General features: G+C 38.6%; 1 long non-coding RNA gene and 1 pseudogene across 3 annotated transcripts in view; one reads left to right on the forward strand and one right to left on the reverse strand.

Annotated features, from left to right (window-relative positions):
- The window catches only part of LOC308611204 (centrosomal protein of 78 kDa-like), a 178,156-nt pseudogene that overhangs the window by 87,505 nt on the left and 77,968 nt on the right, over positions 1-12,683 (reverse strand). The gene's annotated exons all lie outside the window — the stretch shown is intronic.
- LOC308611208 overlaps positions 1-12,683 on the forward strand; it is a 96,950-nt gene that overhangs the window by 42,361 nt on the left and 41,906 nt on the right. For both annotated transcript variants that reach the window (XR_014014791.1, XR_014014792.1), the window contains exon 2: positions 12,354-12,480. This is a non-coding gene — a long non-coding RNA (uncharacterized lncRNA). The remainder of the gene's footprint in view (positions 1-12,353; positions 12,481-12,683) is intronic.

A 12,683-nucleotide genomic window follows, 5' to 3' on the forward strand; every position in this document is an offset into this window, starting at 1 on the left:
GATTACACTTAGTAAACCAACTGCTTATGAGCTCATTGGGCTTTTTAAAATTTACTATCTGCACTTCATAGAGACACAAGTATTTTGCTTTTGTAGGACACTCAACAGTCAAAGTAGTCTTTTAAAAAGCATAAATCAGATGCTATTATTGCACTGCTTCTAACCTCTAAAGGCTATCTATTGTAAAGAGATTAAATTTTCAACTACTTAGCCAGGCTCACAGGGACCATGGGCTCTGGTCACTTACTACATCTTTCCCTGACCTTCATGGGGTTCGAGGCACAGTTGTCTTTTTCAGTCCCTCAGATGCAACAAGCTCTACTTCTTTCTCTCCCAGCTTTAGATTGGCTAATCCTTCTACCCAGACCAATTTCCCTCTGATCATTAAGGTCTCGGTTCAAACGCCACCACTACTATCTTGACCAAAGAGACCTGCCTCCTCAGTGCCTCTCCGTCCCATTGTCCAGTCGTATTTCTGTCGCTGTACAAAATTTATTTACATGTTTACTCTGTCTTCCTCCACCACTGGACATTTGCTTAAGAGCAAGGACTTTGTAATTTTTTGCTCACCGCTGAATCTTCCAAGGCTTGCAGCAGACACTGGCACATAGAAGGTGTGTAGGAAATGTGTGTCTAATAAATGAATAAATATGTGAATAAAAAAAACTGAAACACTAACACAAGAATATTCTCCTTTCAGGGCTTCCCTGGTGGCGCAGTGGTTGAGAGTCCGCCTGCCGATGCAGGGGACACGGGTTCGTGCCCCGGTCTGGGAAGATCCCACATGCCGTGGAGTGGCTGGGCCCGTGAGCCATGGCCGCTTAGCCTGCGCGTCCGGAGCCTGTGCTCTGCAACGGGAGAGGCCACAACAGTGAGAGGCCCGCATACCGCAAAAAAAAAAAAAAAAAAAAAAGAATATTCTCCTTTCAAAAGAATAATGAAAAATAATTTCATTCAATAAGAGTCATTCTTAGTTACTGATACATGACTTAGTAGTTCCCAATCAATTTAAAATGTTCCATTATTTTCTGATACTTCACAAGTCATTAATTAAATGTTGCTCACATTTAAGGCCAATCTGTGAGACATTATGAACTTGTCTACTCTAAAGTTCCAGCATTAACTCAGGCGGGGCTTCACCAAGTACTGATCATGTGACCTTGGCCTCTCATTGCCTCAGTTTTCTCATTTGTAACATGGGTATAATATTAGGCTTATTTCATAGGCCTATGAGGAAAACCTCATATATATATATGTGTGTGTGTGTGTGTGTGTGTGTCTATATATATGTATTTAAACAGTGTCTTAGAATAGTGTCTGGCACATGATAAGCATTACAGAGTATTGACTGCTGCTACTAGTACTGTTATTATGAGAACTAACTGTTGAGAATAATCCTTCATATACTGGTTTATTCCACTGAAGATAAAGGAAACTAATAGAATGTTAGAAATCAGATTAAACACAGAAAGCCAATAAAATATACCAAGACAGAAGATGAGAGTGTAAAAGCATAGAAGAAAAAAATGGTTTTTGTTTTCCTTATTCTTTTTCTTTTTTAAAGAAGGAAAGAGCCTAGAAATAGGACAAAAACTATTCATTGGCTATACTGACATGGGGATCGCTGGTGACCTTCATAAGTAAAATTTCAGGACAGTGGGCAGTGAGATTACGGTGAGAGAAGTCAGATGGATGTAAATTATAGAGTAAATGGGACGTGAGGAAATGGAAACAATATATGAAGATAACAATTTTGAAAAGTTCAGACATGAATTGGCTAAAGAAGATATGCAGGGATTAGGGGAGGAGGGAGGCTTTCATGTTACACGTATAGTTTTTAACATTTTAAGTTGGAGTTACTAGTCTAGAATGAGGTTGAATTTTGGCAAGAATCATTCATAAGGAGTAGATGGGCTGTAGAAAATGCAGGGCTGTGAAGTACTTGAGAAGATGAGGGAAAATGAAATGCTATCTGTAGTGCACATGGCCTTTTAACTTTAACTCCTGTAGTAAAAGGGAATACAAAGATCAATGCAAATGCTAATGAGTTAATGGATTTGGCAGTGGACTGTTTACTGACTTCTGTGTTCTTAATGAGTTATGAAGCACCTCACCAGCTCAGAGTGAAGGAAGTAGAGAGGATGGAGGTTAAGTAAAGCTTCTAAGAAAATAGTCCTTAAGGAGAATTAGAAAGAGCTTACTGTAAGTCAGAGCAATATTTCCAGTCTTGAAAATCCATTTGAAGCTGGTGATTATTAATTTTTTGTAATACCAATTTGCCCTGCCACATGATTTTTCTCCAGCTACCTGGATATAAGTTACACAGAGGCAGAAGAGAGTGAGAGATAACAATGGAGGGAAAATACAATTAGTATTTTTTTTTGACCTTTTTCCACTTCCCCGCTCCAACTCTGGGGAGCCTTCACGGACATGGCTGCCCTCCCAGCCTCCAGCAGCACTCTGTTATCAAAGAATTCAAAGAAATGGAACATAGGTTTCCAACTTATTAATTTAGCAAAATCAAAAAATCATATATAATGTCTTCCGTTGGCAAAGATTTTTGCAATATAATTTGGTTCCATCTTTTGACAAGTAATTTGGCAATGTCTAGCAAGATAAAAATGTTAATAGCTTTTTACACATTAATTCTAATTCTGGAAGCTTATGCCAATAAACAATTTTTAATCCAGAAAATTATTATATAAAGATGCTCATTGTCATGTCATTTGTAATAACAAAAAATTGGAAACACCTTTAATTGTTAACAATAGGAAAACAGTTTAGGAAATATCCACTTAGTAGAAAGTTACACAGTTACTATATTATAATTACAAGATGATGGGGCAAAATAGAATAATGCTTAATAAAGAAAGAATGAAGAAAGTTGACCTACAATTGTGTCTTCCTTATGACAGTAATTATGTAAACATATAAATATTTATTAAAACTTAAAACCAAAATAAAGTTTTAAAAGCTCTGTACCAGTAATGGGGATTTTATGTTTGTTTCAAAATATTTTTTAACATAACTCTTATAATCTTGTTTTTTCTACTCCTTTTCTTAAGAATTTCTGATTATTACCTCATTTTTCATTCCATAGTTTCAAATAAAGTCAGCAATTTTATCATCAGAGAAGATTAGACTTATTTGACAGTTCATAATTCCAAGTTATTTGGTATAAAAAGACCATATACACTTGTAAGTGCTTTCAAAATAATATTTCAAGAATTTTTTTTTTTGCTTAGTCTTTCCTAGTATGGAGATTCAGCAAACTACCTAAAATTGCTAGCCATTCTTTTTTCATTTTTCTCATTTTATTCATTTATCTTGCCCTTCACAGAAATGATAACAAATGAGTCTGCAGTTGCATCTGCCAATTTCTTAAATCCTCTATTATCCACATTATGAAATCATACTTATATGAATGCTTCCAGTATTTTCAGAGCTCTTTAGTTATTATACTTTAGCATTCTGTATGAAGTATCTTATGTAAGTGTAAAATTTAGACTCAACTTCTGGAAGCTTTTGATTTCTTAGTTCAAAAGTGAGAGATCCTTAGTTCAGCCATATGATTAACAATTACTTGTATAGTAAGAAGCTCCTAAATTATTGTTTTATGGATACCTGGCAGTTTTCTTGCCATTTCTCAGAGGTTCTCTATTAAACACATTCTCTCTCTTTCTCTCTCTCTCTCTCTCTCTCTCTCTCTCTCACACACACACACACATTGTGATTAAAAGCACAGACTTTGGCATTATGAAGTCTAAGGTTCAATTTCCAGTTCTGTAGTTTCTGGGCCACTTCACTTTAGGCAAGTAACCTAATGTCTCTGAACCTTGTTATTTTCATCTGTAAAATGGAGATTACAATTATATCATCAGAACATCCGTAATGATTTTAGAGTTTCAGAGTCAGGTACAAGCAGGCACTCAGTAAATGGCTAGTGCTTTTATTACTTTATTATTATTTAGGTCTTGGTTTTCCTTGAGTCTGTGAGTCCCCATAATGAAATGTAATTTCCAGTAGATTGAGTAATACCTATTTTCACCAAAAATTTTAACTGAGTTCATTACTTTCTGTGCAACCCAGATTAGTTTTCTGCCTTTTTTTCTGTGCCGTCTGTAGGTGTTCAATAGATTTATTTAATAAATGTATGAATGCATGAACACGTAGATGAATTTTTAAATGCTTCTTTTTGAGAAGGTAGAACAAATGTGACACAGTAGAACAGATAAGAAAATAGTCCATGGAAAAAATGGCAAAGTCACGTATGTGCCCAGGGCCAGCCTAAGGAGAATTGCTTTTTTTTTTTTTTTTTAAGGAAAAATGTGTTGAATAGCTTATTTTAATTATTTTTAAAAGTTAAGTACAGGGACTTCCCTGGTGGTCCAGTGGTTAAGACTTCACCTTCCAATTCAGGGGGTGTGGGTTCAATCCCTAGTCGGGGAGCTATGGTCCCACATGCCTCACAGCCAAGAAACCAAAACATAAAACAGAAGCAGTATTGTAACAAATTCAATAAAGACTTTAAAAAGTGGTCCACATCCAAAAAAAAAAAAAGTTAAGTACAAAAATTTGCTGATGATTTACATATTTAGCACCAATAAAATAATGTGAGATTAGCTGTACTAAAACAGAATGTTGAGCTACATTCACATTAAGTGACATTATATAGTCTAAATTTATGGAAAACTTCTGAAATGGCTGATAAAAAGTAAGATGGTGAGTGACCTTTGAGCAGAAAAAGACAGAAAGAGAAATGGCCTTTTCTACATTCTATTGTGCCTCTAAGTAAAATGCTTGGTAATCTAGCTACAAAGCAATATGTCATTTGGCTTTAGGCACCTACTGTGATTTACCTTGTGAGGATCAGATTTTGCCATGGAGAGGATTTGTAAAAGTATCACACATTCCAGTACCATTGGCAACCACAGCTACCAAAAACTCCAATTTAAATTGATGAACCTAATGTCAGATGATAGTATCATTTCCTTGTGGGTGTCTTGGGAAAAGATGGGTAGGAAATGTATAAAAGTGAATACTTTATTGACTGAAATAACAATTCATCATTTTGAAAACATAAAATACATTAAAGTTGTTATAGCATCATGCATTAATATTTCACTGTACTTTAGACATTGCCTACAATCAATGTTTTCTGCCCTTTGAAACAGAATCTTGCTTGTGGTATGCATTAATCATATAAAAGATTAAACACTGAAAAGAAATTCAGCCTTTAAAGACAATTTGCTTTGATTTATTCAGTGGGTTCTTCCAAAAAGTTAATACAAGAATTATTGCTTGTTGAACTGGAGTTACAAATTCTTTCAGAGTTACTTAGTATTTTCTGTAATATCAGTATCAAGGAAGGTAAAGCAAATTTACATATTCATTAGGAAATACAGGCACATAATCATAAAACAAGAAAACACAGCGTTTTTATAGACTTTATTTTTTAGAAGTGTTTTAATTTTACAGAAAAATTGAGAAGATAGTATAAAGTGTTTCCATATACACTATACCCATTTCCCTCTATGATGATCCACTTATATTAGTATGTTACATTGTTACAATCAATTAACAAATATTGATACATAATCATTTACTATAGTCCATACATTAGTCCAGTTCCTTAGTTTTTACCTAATGTCCTTTTTCTATTCCAGGATTTCATCCAAAACATCACATTACATTTAGTTGCCATGTTTCCTTAGGCTCCTCTTGGGTTTGATAGCTTCTCAGATTTTCCTTGGATGACCTTGACAATTTTGAGTAGTTAGGGTTTTGTAGGATGCCCACTACTAGAATTTGTTTGATGCATTTTTCATGATAATATTGGGATTATGTGTTTTGGGGAGGAAGACCACAGAATAGAAGGGTTATTTTGTCAGATCACATCAAGTGTACAAAGTATGAATATGCATTATGAATGCTGAGGTCGACTTTGATCACCAGGCTGAGGTAGTGTTTTTCAGGTTTCTCCATCGTAAGATTGCTGCTTTCCCTTTTTCATACTGTACTTTTTTGGAAGGAAGTCAATATGCTGAGCCCACAACTAAGGAATAGGGAGTTGTGCTTAAGATGGAGTACTACATAAACTATTTGGAATTCCTTTGCACTGGAGATTTATCTATTCTCCTGCATTTATGTATCTAATTATTTATTTATATCAGAAGAACTCATGGATTTTTATTTTATACTTTGAGTTATAATCTAATTCTACTTTAGTTACTTTATTCCTCAAATTGCTCTAGTCCTGACCCTTGTGAACTCTTTTCAGTTGGCTCTTGTGCCACTCTGAGGTATCCCCATCCTGTATTTTTTTTTTTGGAACTTCCTTACTTTCTGACACTATAAGATGGTCTTGTATATAAATCTTGTATATTTACTGCCCTAGTCCTAGAATCAGCTATTTCTTCAAGGATAACTAGGTCTTTTTAGTGGAGAACAGTATTAGACAGAAGGATCTGGGTGTGGGGTGCGCTAATTGCTGCTCGGATGTCATTGCTTCTAGATATTCTCAGCTGACGGAGCAAAGAGATAATATGTGTGCACATTACCCATGTATACGCACATATCTATAAGTATCTCTCTACATAACCATGTGTATTAAGGTAATATGAAGCAATATTAAGCTAAACATGAATGTATATTGATGTTTCCAACTTTAATCTGTTACCACATAGATCATCTTAGCCTCATCTCTTGCTTATCTTTAAATTTCAACTCCAGCAAAACACTTGGCTTTTAGAAGTATGAAAATCAAATTGTAGCAACTTTGGGAAGCCACATCATCTAGTAGAATAATTCTTAAAGGGCAAGGTGTATATCATCAAATTTTAATTTATAGTCAGCAGTACTTTTTAACATCAAAAGGCCTCCAGACCTCTGCTTCCAAGAAGATGAAATAGCCCATTTCTCCCAGGTTCTCCCACTTAAAACTAAAGCCCTGAACGTAACAACAAACAAACATAGGAAGACGCTGAAAGGTGGAAATGAGAAGGCAGACTTCACTAGGGACTTTGGGACTTGAGGAATAACATGGTGATGAGTCCCCTGTGTTTCCTGTTGCTTCCCATACATCCTGGAGAGGGTATTACAGGAACCCCCAATCAATAACCACCAACAGAACAACAGACAAAAAAGCTTCAGAAAAAAACACAAAACCCTGTTCCCCCTAGCCAAAGTATGAGGAAAGGGGTTGCTAAAGACAGAAGACCATTTGGGCAATAATATACACACTACTCGAGCCAAGTGCCAGTGGAATATACACACTACTCGAGCCAAGTGCCAGTGGAATATTGCACCCATCCCCTATGTCCTGTCGTTTCAGTTGGGCCAAGGTAGGATTTGATCTTCCACACCACCCCACTCCTGCCCTCCAGAAGAGCCAGCGCTCTGATTCCCCACCAGGGTTGTTTCAGTGTGGTCCAGTGGTGAGCTGAGCCTCCACCCCTTTCCATTAGCAAACAGACTTTAAAAGGTGGTGCCTGGGCTTCCCTGGTGGCGCAGTGGTTGAGAATCTGCCTGCCAATGCAGAGGACACAGGTTCGAGCCCTGGTCTGGGAAGATCCCACATGCCGCGGAGCAGCTGGGCCCGTGAGCCACAGCTACTGAGCCTGCGCTCCGCAACAAGAGAGGCCGCAACAGTGAGAGGCCCGCGCACCACGATGAAGAGTGGCACCCGCTCGCCGCAACTAGAGAAAGCCCTTGCACAGAAATGAAGACCCAACACAGCCAACTAAATAAATAAATAAACTTATTTAAAAAAAAAAAAAAAAGTGGTGCCTGACAGGCTTGTTAACACTGGGCTGCCCTCACACAGTCGTGGGGTCCAATGGTGGGACTTAGCGTCCATCTCTCCCTGACATCAATAAGAATAGGATGTTACAGGTTGGCGGGAGTAGGCACCCCACTAACCCCCAACACATGATGTCAGTGAGATCCAATGGGGTGCTGAATCCCCATAACCATCCTGAGGCAATAAGACAGAATGAGATGGCACAAGCAGGGCTACTTGGCAGCTCTCTTCCTCTTACCCTGGTGTCAGTGGGGCCAGCAGGTAGCTGACCCTCTACCCACACCCAGCATCAACAAGAAGGAATGAAGTGGGAGGAAGGACAGCAAACACTTCACTTCTCCCCTCCCCTGTGTCAAGAAATCTACTGGGGAGATGAACTTCCACTCCTATTAAAAGGCAACACAATGATATTAATGTTCCCACTTTTGGGGGGAAGGTGTCAGAAGGGCCAATAGGATAGCTGAACTTCTACTTGATCTGTCTGCAGTGAGACAATGTAAGTGCCCACTTTTGCTGGGGTATTGTCAGTAGGGCCCAATGGAAATCTGTATGTAACCCCCCAGTCCTCATACTATGCCTCAAATAGGATGACTTCCTTCTAAAAAGTAATGATAAAATTAAATGGGTTACAGAGTCATATAATAACTCACAATGTTTAGAATACAATGGAAAAATACTCATGACACCAAGAACCAGGAAATCACAGAATAAATGAGAAAAGACAATAAACATACACCAACACTGAGATAAAACATCTATTGAAATGATCAGACAAGGATTTTAAATAAGCTGTCACATAAATGCTTCAATTAGCAATTATGTGTTCCTTGACAGAAATGGGAAAAATAGAAAATGTAAACAAAGAACTAGAAGCTATAACAATAAAAACAAATGAGAACAGTAGAACTGAAAAATACAACAATCAAAAAACTTTGCTCAAGAATAGAGTGGAGGGCTTCCCTGGTGGCGCTGTGGTTGAGAGTCTGCCTGCGGATGCAGGGGACACGGGTGCGTGCCCCGGTCCGGGAGGATCCCACATGCCGCGGAGCTGCTGGGCCTGTGAGCCATGGCCGCTGAGCCTGCGTGTCCGGAGCCTGTGCTCCGCAATGGGAGAGGCCAAAACAGTGAGAGGCCCGCGTACCGCAAAAAAAAAAAAAAAAAAATAGAGTGGAGATTACAAAGCATAGAATCATGAACTTAGAAGAGATCAATACAATGTACCAAATGTACAGAGAAAAATAGACTGAGGGGTAAAGATGGGAGAAAGAACAGGATCTCAAGAATCTGTAAACAGTAACAAAAGCACTAACATTCATATCATCAAAGTTCCAGAATGAAAAAAGAGAGCAAGTAGGACTGACAAAGTATTCAAAGAAATCATGGCTAAAAAGTTCCCAAGTTTTTAGAAGACATAAACGCAAATTCAAGAATCTGAACAAACCCAAAGAGGAAAAACGCAAAGATATCCTTGCCAAGACGTGTCATCACTAAACTTCTGAAAAGTAGAGACAAAAAAAATCTCGAAAGTGGACAGGAAGAAATGATGCATTACTTATTGAGAAACACCAATTCCAATGACAGCATATTTCTTGTCTAAAACTCTGGGGTCAGAAGCATTGACATAACATTTTTCAAGTGCTAAAAGAAAAGAACTCTCAGCCACAAATTCACACTTTTTATCTCCACTTTCTTGTTTGACTTACATTGATGGACAACTAACTCATCTTTCTATATCCGGGACTGCCGTCACCCTTCTCCAAAAATCTAGTCACAGTATTTCCAGAGTGATCTTTCTGAAAATGAAACCAAGTTTTCTTATAAAAATGCCTGATTGTGTTATGAAACTTGTCTCTCTTCTAAGTTACCAGTTAAAATCCTTCAATGGATTCCCATCTTTCTTGGAGTAAAATCTCACATCCCAACGCTCTTTGTCCTTTTGGGCTGCTGTAAGATTATACTGCAGGCTGGGTGGCTCATAATCGACAGGCATTTTTTTCTCACAGTTCTGGAGGCTGCAAGTTCAAGAATAGGGTGCCAGTACAGTCAGATGAGGGCGCTCTTCTGCGTCACAGACTTCCCATGGTAACCTCACTCGGCAGAAGAGCTTCGGGAGCTCTGTGGGGCCTCTGTCATAAGAGCACTAAGGCCTTTACCATTTCCCAGAGGCCCCACCTGCTACTACCGTCACCTCCGGAAAGTCAGGTTTCCACGTATACATCTGGAGGGGAACCCAAAGACTAGACCAGAGCACTGAGTATACACACGTGGACCATTCATGGTCTGGCGTCTACCACCCTCGCCATTGTCTTCTTTTCTTACACTCCAGTGAGCATTTCTTTTTTCTTTTTTTTTTTTTTTCTGTGGTACGCGGGCCTCTCCCTGTTGTGGCCTCTCCCGTTGCGGAGCCCAGGCTCCGGATGCGCAGGCTCAGCGGCCATGGCTCACGGGCCCAGCCGCTCCGCGGCATGTGGGATCTTCCCGGACCGGGGCACGAACCCGTGTCCCCAGCATCGGCAGGCGGACTCTCAACCACTGCGCCACCAGGGAAGCCCCAGTGACATTTCTTATACTGATTATGAATGGAACTCCTTTCTGGATTGATCCTTAACCATTCATTTTCTGGCAAACATGAATTTATCTTCTCTTTTCCTCAAAAATTCACCCTTCCTTCATGTTACGTATCCATTTCAATTGCCTTCTACAGGAAGCCCTACTGATATCCCCCATATACTACTGTCCACAGCATGAATTAAGGTCTTACCGTGTCTTCCTATATCACTCTGTAATAATTTTTACGGTAACTATGGATTTTCTTATTTGAGTGTCACAATACATTGACTTCTAGGTGGCACGATAATGATTTTAGTAACAGTAACACGGGTGCCTAGTTTAACCCATGGCATACTTTAGGTGTTCAATAAATGCTTGTTGAATGAGTGAATGAATGAATGAATGGATGGTCAGTTTGAAATCTTAATCATGTTACTTTTCAAAAATCTGTTAAAAAGATACCCACAGTTTTCCAGAAGTTTAGGGACTTAGGATCTTCAACTTGATTTAATAGAGGAAATTTTTACTCATACATCATGCTTAAATACCTCAAAGTAAAACCATTAACGCAGGAATTTAAGGTTACCCATTTGGACTTGCAAGCCAATAATTAATATCTCCTGCCCCGACTGTATTAGATGGTTTCAATGCTCCACTCATATCTCCCCAGCACTCATCATTCCAGTATATGCTGATAGACTCATGTTACCACCTGCAATTATCCACCTTAGGGCAGGCCAGAAATGTACAGGAGTTAATGTATCTGGATGTAGCTTTCAACCAAGGACAGAGGGGACTGGAAGATAAGTACTTCAAGTTTCTCACCAGTTCTTGGGATAACTCTGAGACATGTTCTATAGAGTTTCACAGAACTCCCCTGAAGTACTGGCAGCAGTTTCCTGCAGGAGTAATTTATTCAGTAATGCACCTCTGTTGGCTTCCTTCCATGCCTCCATTCTCAATTCCCACTCCACTTCTGAGTCTTCTGGAAGCACCTCCCAGATGAACAGTTTGCATTCAAATTATTGCCTCAGGTTCTGCTTCTAGCGGAATTCAATTTATAGCCTCCTAACAATCCAGTGCTCCTTACAGAGCCATCACTGGTACAAGTACCAAGGCATGGCACATTATGTATCACTCCTCCTAAATCCTAATATTTTTAAACAGATAGGACAGAGCACGACCTTGAAGAGAAAAATCGTTTATATGAGAATGGCCAATGGATAAAGGGAAAGAGAGACAGTGCCATTTGTTTTCCATTAATGATAGTGTGAAATTTATGGGCAGATGGTCTAACAGGTGTGACTATAATTTGAGGAGCCTGCTCCCTTGGTTACAGAGACTGCTATTGTTATTATTATGGAAGCACAACCTCATGACTTTATTGCTTCACTTGATGTAGCCTTTTCCTTTACCCTTAAATCTTTCTACATCACTGAATTGCAGCCAATAGATTTATTTTCTCCCTATGGCTCCATCACAAAAAAAAGACACACATGTGTGCGCACACACACACACACACACACACACAGAGTTTTGTGTATGCCAGTGCTAGAAAAGACAAGCTCATGGTGCATGTATGCAATGGATATTGTACATTACAGGTCTCTGTGAAATAGTCTTCTGCAGGTTCCTATGTTTATTTTATGAATAATTAACTTTAATAAAGTTAATTTCCTGAAGATCTTGATGAAGACTGAAGAAAGGAAGTAAATTTTAAAGAAAAAGACTTAGAAACTTGCCCTTTTTGCCTTTTCTTTGTGTCTTAATGAACAAAGGATAACTGGGACTTTTTTGAAGTCTTTGCTTGAGTTGAAGACACAAAATGCAACCTGTACTCTTATCATAATATGTTCAGTTTATGAGTACACAAACTTATAAACTGTGAATTTACCTAAAGTTATTATACCATTTACAAGATGCTGGGACGTTTACTTAAAACCAAACAATTGAGGTCTATATGTCCAAATAATTTCCTTCTCTCTTTCTGTCTCCATTTCAGTTTCCTGAGTTTCTGAGAAGGCCTGGTTTCCCCAAAGGAACGATTTCTGGTAGAAGTCTGAAGGTCTGACCCAAGAAAAATAATCCAGTATAGCCAATGAATTGAGGACAAGAAGTTTTCCAATCAGGTAGGAACATTTAATCTCATACATTACAATCACCTTAAGTGAGGTGTGCTGATAGCTGGATATGATTTAACTTTTTGGAAAATGATGCATATATAACCTGCCCCACAAGGAAGCTGTTCTCAATTCCCTTAGTGGTTGTGGTGTTTATCAGAGAGTGCCTTGGGGGAAGATGAATACAATAACAGTATGATGCTTTTTTTTCA

Source organism: Mesoplodon bidens (assembly GCF_964165515.1).
Source record: "Mesoplodon bidens genome assembly, contig: HAP1_SCAFFOLD_291, whole genome shotgun sequence".
NCBI classification, from domain to species: Eukaryota; Metazoa; Chordata; class Mammalia; order Artiodactyla; family Ziphiidae; genus Mesoplodon; species Mesoplodon bidens.